Source organism: Oncorhynchus nerka, linkage group LG5, assembly GCF_034236695.1.
Source record: "Oncorhynchus nerka isolate Pitt River linkage group LG5, Oner_Uvic_2.0, whole genome shotgun sequence".
Classification (NCBI taxonomy): Eukaryota; Metazoa; Chordata; class Actinopteri; order Salmoniformes; family Salmonidae; genus Oncorhynchus; species Oncorhynchus nerka.
This window is the reverse complement of record NC_088400.1, coordinates 9,481,248-9,487,694: the sequence shown is the minus strand read 5'-3', so window position 1 is coordinate 9,487,694 and position 6,447 is coordinate 9,481,248.

Below are 6,447 nucleotides of genomic sequence, written 5' to 3'. Positions count from 1 at the left end.
CAACATGACCCATAGAGATAGATGACCGCTCTACTTCGCTTAATTTATTATTTGAAGGACAGGTTATAGGTAAACACTACATCTGAAGACTAAATACATTTAAATATCCCACTGATTATGGATGGATAGTCAACGTCCACACAACACGAGATATATTCAAAAGTCGCATTCTAGACGGGTTGCTATTGGGGTAGCTGTTGCCATGGTACTGTTTATTGCCCTGTAAATTGCCTCTTCTCTTCAAACTACAGAGGTCAGGGGTTCAGCTGCAGCCCCACTGAACGCAGCACCCTAAATATCCCTACGCTGTAGTGGTGTCCTAGTTCAGCTGCAGCCCCACTGAACGCAGCACCCTAAATATCCCTACGGCTGTAGTGGTGTCCTAGTTCAGCTCAGCCCCACTGAACGCAGCACCCTAAATATCCCTACGCTGTAGTGGTGTCCTAGTTCAGCTGCAGCCCCACTGAACGCAGCACCCTAAATATCCCTACGCTGTAGTGGTGTCCTAGTTCAGCTCAGCCCCACTGAACGCAGCACCCTAAATATCCCTACGCTGTAGTGGTGTCCTAGTTCAGCTGCAGCCCCACTGAACGCAGCACCCTAAATATCCCTACGGCTGTAGTGGTGTCCTAGTTCAGCTCAGCTCAGGAAGGTTGGTAGGAGAGAAATGTAAGGGGGAAGGAGAGGGGTGGGGGCACACACAGCCAGAGTCCTCACCCTCTGCTTGACACTTGTGAAACGTGGGGTTTCTGTGGGCCGTGTGGACATTTAGAATTTCATGGTAATTGTTGACGACAAGGAGGGGGGCCTGCCTTCCTCAGTCCTGATTAAGCTCTCATAAAACCCTCACAGCCTGACCTCAGTAATGGCCCCAGCCCAGACAGTAAAACACACAATAGAAATAGATGGATCTTCCTAAGGCTTCAGGAACAGGCACAGGCTATATACCGCCACCTCAGGCCACAGTCAACCTCAAACCACAGTCCACCTCAGGCCACAGTCAACCTCAGACGACAGTCAACCTCAGACGACAGTCAACCTCAGGACACAGTCAACCTCAGGCCACAGTCCACCTCAGTCCACCTCAGGCCACAGTCCACCTCAGGCCACAGTCCACCTCAGGCCACAGTCCACCTCAGGCCACAGTCCACCTCAGGCCACAGTCCACCTCAGGCCACAGTCCACCTCAGGCCACAGTCCACCTCAGGCCACAGTACACCTCAGGCCACAGGCCACCTCAGGCCACAGTCCACCTCAGGCCACAGTCCACCTCAAACCAGAGTCAACCTCAGGCCACAGTCAACCTCAAACCACAGTCAACCTCAGGCCACTGTCAACCTCAGACCACAGTCAACCTCAGGTCACAGTCCATCTCAGGCCACAGTCCACCTCAGGCCACAGTCCACCTCAGATCACAGTCCACCTCAGATCACAGTCCACCTCAAGCCACAGGCCACGTCAGGCCACAGGCCACCTCAGGTCACAGGGCACCAATGGTTTTCGATTCTCACTTTGACTTGAGAGAAAGCAAATATACGTTTTGCATTTGTAAATAGATTATATAACTGAATTGTATAGGTATTACATATCTAATAAAATACAGTATATTCAATAGCAAAGAATGAGATTTATATATGGGGTGGCAGGGTAGCCTAGTGGTTAGAGCGTTGGACTAGTCACCGGAAGGTTGCAAGTTCAAACCCCGGAGCTGACAAGGTACAAATCTGGCATTTTGCCCCTGAACAGGCAGTTAACCCGCTGTTCCTAGGCCGTCATTGAAAATAAGAATTGGTTCTTAACTGACTTGCCTAGTTAAATAAAAATTCACAAGAAACCCTTTTCTGGTGTATAATCAATTCTAGCATCTGCAGTGGAATGAATAAATGATTAAACAAATATAGAGATTGAATCAGCGTAGTGCAACTATAAAGATCTTCTATAATCTGGTGCTTGAGGCGTGGGTACAGGTGCAAGCTCCGACAGTAAAAGATGGGAGGAGAGGGGAAGAGGTTATCTTCTCGTGATTTCAGAAGAAACATCCCATCTGTTTATCCTGAGTACTGGGATGGAGATCTGGTTTCTCTGATGTTTATCTCTCTGGTCTCTGAGGACCTCCTCTCCTCTCCCCTCCGAGTGGGGAAGGGAAGGGCAGGGGGTTAGGTTAGACACACCTCTATTTTGGAGAAGAATCAAACTGAATATGGGCAGCTAGCTGGATGGCTAACCTCTTGATTGACACTTTCCTGTGGCTCTGTTCTGCCTCTGTGGACACCTGGTCGCCCCCCATTTGCCTGAAGAGAAAAGTACTGTTTCAGGGAGGTGGAGGCGGGATGGGGTGGGGTGGGGTAGGGTCGCTCGCTTTGCGGGCGTAGGTGACAGTGCGTATCCATCAGGTAGGTGTTCCTCCACCGCTCTATCGTTTTACCACTCCTTCTCCACTCTCTCTCTCTCTCTCTCTCTCTCTCTCTCTCTCTCTCTCTCTCTCGCCCTCTCTCTCTCTCTCTGTATCTCTCCCCCCTCTCTCTCTCTCTCTCTCTCTGTATCTCTCTCTCTCTCTCTCTCTCTCTCTGTCCCCCCCCTCTCTCTCTCTGTATCTCTCCCCCTCTCTCTCTCTCTCTCTCTCTCTGTATCTCTCTCTCTCTCTCTCTCTCTCTGTATCTCTCCCCCTCTCTCTCTCTCTCTCTCCTCTCCCCCTCTCTCTCAGCCACTCCAGACTAATTAGGTAGCACTTATCATGGTCAAGAGTACTTGTAATCTGCTGCCTGGCCTGACACACACACTTACCTTCAATGCTATACACTTACCTATATTGCTACACACTTACCTTCAAGCGCCTCGCTAGTGTGTTCCCTAACAAGTTGAATTCTGACCATGTATTATTCCTGAGTATAATAAAATGAAAAGAAAAATATCTTCAATTGATTTCAATGACTTTGAAGTATTACAGTACTCCATTATATTACAGTACTACACTACAGTACTACATTACAGTACTCCATCATATTATAGAACTACACTAAATTACAGTACTACATTATAATACAGTACTCCATTATATTACAGTACTCCATTATATTACAGTACTACATTACAGTACTACATTATATTACAGTACTCCATTATATTACAGTACTTCATTACAGTACTACATTATATTACAGTACTACATTATATTATAGTGCTATATTATATTACAGTACTCCATTGTATTACAATACTACATTATATTACAGTAATACATTACATTACTACATTATATTACAGTACTACTTTAGATTACATTACTACATTACAAGACTACATTATATTACAGTACTCCATTATATTACAGTACTACATTACAGTACCCCATTATATTCTAGAGCTACATTATATTACAGTACTCCATTGTATTACAATACTACATTATATTACAGTAATACATTACATTACTACATTATATTACAGTACTCCATTATATTACAGTACTACATTACAGTACCCCATTATATTCTAGAGCTACATTATATTACAGTACTCCATTGTATTACAATACTACATTATATTACAGTACTACATTACATTACAGTACTCATTCTGTGACTGAAAAGGAAATGTAATTTTCTCAGCTAATTATATTTTATACGAAAGAGAAAAGAGTACTGTAAAAAATGCATATAATAAATGCAGGCATGTGTGTGTTCGTCTGTATGCCTATGTGTGTGTGTGCTGTAGGTGTGTGTTCGGTGGGAGGGGCATATGGCTGTAGGTGTGTGTTTGGTGGGAGGGGCATATGGCTGTATGTGTGTGTTCAGTGGGAGGGGCATATGGCTGTATGTGTGTGTTCAGTGGGAGGGGCATATGGCTGTAGGTGTGTGTTCGGTGGGAGGGGCATATGGCTGTAGGTGTGTGTTCGGTGGGAGGGGCATATGGCTGTATGTGTGTGTTCGGTGAGAGGGGCATATGGCTGTAGGTGTGTGTTCGGTGGGAGGGGCATATGGCTGTAGGTATGCATTTGGGTATTTCTATGACAAATGAAGACAAGATATCTTTCTGTACTGAGAGCAGTCAGTTGGAACAGTCAGGGCCTGGGGCTAGGACCCTCTGTGTCATTGTTTCCTCCCTGTTCTAAAGTGAACATTCTCCCCTTAAATGAGGTTGGCCTGTCTCTACCTCGGGTTATGGGTGGCATATGCCTAATCTAACCTGGTGAACATCTGTACTCACAGTGTGTCTTTCACGACAGCTGGGTGTGTTCCATCTCAAATGACCAGGACATCAGTGTAACTACAGGGACAAGGCATTATGGCATCCCACAAAATGAGTTGCTGTCTTCTTAATAAAAAAAGATTTTCTGAGGAATAAGGTTATTTTATTAGTCTGTGCAGTTTCTGCATTAGAAAGATAACACCCTGATCAATATACAATTTACAAATGTGGGAAATAAAAGCATATTGATATCAAATAAAATACCATTTTGAGCCGAATACAATATTACCGGGAAATGCTTACTTACAAGCCTTTAACCAACAATGCAGTTCAAGAAATAAAGTTTAGAAAAGATTTACTAAATAAAATAAAGTAAAAATAAAAAGTAAACACAGTAGAATTACATAACCAGGCCATATACAGGGGGCCAGGTACCGAGTCAATGTGCGGGGGTAGAGGTTAGTCGCGGTAATTTGCACATGTAGGTAGGGGTTAATGTAAATAGTCCGGGTGTCCATTTGATTAATTGTTCAGTAGTCCTATAGCTTGGGTGTAGAAGCTGTTAAGGAGCCTCTTGGACCTAGACTTGGAGCTCTGGTACCGCTTGCCGTGCGGTAGCAGAGTTAACAATCCATGGAGTCTTTGAAAATTCTTTGGGCCTTCCTCTGACACCGCCTGGAATATACACTACCATTCAACAGTTTGGTGTCACTTAGAAATGACCTTGTTTTTGAAAGAAAAGCACATTTCTTGTCCATTGAAATAACATAAAATTGATCAGAAATACAGTGTAGACATTGCTAATGTTGTAAATGACTATTGTAGCTGGAAACAGAAGATTTTTTAAAATGGAATATCTACATTTAAAGGCCCATTATCAGCAACCATCACTCATGTGTTCCAATGTACTCGATACCATCTACTGTATGCTGCTCTGTACCATCACTCATTCATATATCCTTATGTACATATTCTTTATCCCCTTACACTGTGTATAAGACAGTAGTTTTGGAATTGTTAGTTAGATTACTTGTTGGTTATCACTGCATTGTCGGAACTAGAAGCACAAGCATTTCGCTACACTCGCATTAACATCTGCTAACCATGTGTATGTGACAAATAAAATTTGATTCGATTTGATTTGATGTGTTCCAATGGCTCGTTATGATAGCTAATCCAAGTTTATCATTTTAAAAGGCTTATTGAACATTAGAAAATCATTTTGCAATTATGTTAGCAGAGCTGAAAACTAGGTGAGTATCCGGAGCATCAGCATTTGTAGGTTGATTACAGGCTCAAAATGGACAGAAACAAATAACTTTCTTTTGAAACTCGCAGTCTATTCTTGTTCTGAGAAATAAAGGCTATTCCATGCGAGAAATTGTCAAGAAATTGAAGATCTCTTACAACGCTGTGTACTACTCCCTTCACAGAACAGAGCAAACTGGCCCTAACCAGAATAGGAAGAGAAGTGGGAGGCCCCGGTGCACAACTGAGCAAGAGGACAAGTACATTAGAGTATCTAGTTTGAGAAACAGATGCCTCACAAGTCCTAAACTGGCAGCTTCATTAAATAGTACCCGCAAAATACCAGTCTCAATGTCAACAGTGAAGAGGCGACTCAGGGATGCTGGCCTTCTAGGGCGGCCTGGGATGATGTCGCCCATATTCCCCATTATCCCCAGTGTATTTATACCTGTGTTCTTTGTTTGTCTGTTGCCAGTTCATTTTGTTTCGTGAAACCTACCAGCGTTTTTCACCTTGCTCCTGTCTGTTCTAGTTCCTGTTTTCTTGTTTTTTTTGCGGTTTTGACCATTCTGCCTGCCCTGACCCTGAGCCTGCCATTCTCTACCTTGCCACACACCACACTGGATTATTGACCCCTGCCTGCTCTGACCCCGAGACATCCTGCCGTTCTGGACCTTTTGCACCCTATCTGGATTACTGACCTCCACCTGCCTTTGACCTGTCGTTTTGCCTGCCCCTGTATTAGTAATGAACTTTAGTTACTTCGACACTGTCTGCATCTGGGTCTTACCTGAAATGTGATGTTGACGCTTTGCCTGTTTGATGGTTCGTCTGAGGGCATTGCAGGGCATTTCTTATAAACTTTCCGGATTAGTGTACGGCTCCTTGAAAGCGGCAGCTCTAGCCTTTAGCTTGGTGCGGATGTTGCCTGTAATCCATGGTTTCTGGTTGGGATATGTACGTATGGTCACTGTGGGGATGACGTCCTCAATGCACTTATTAATGAAGCCG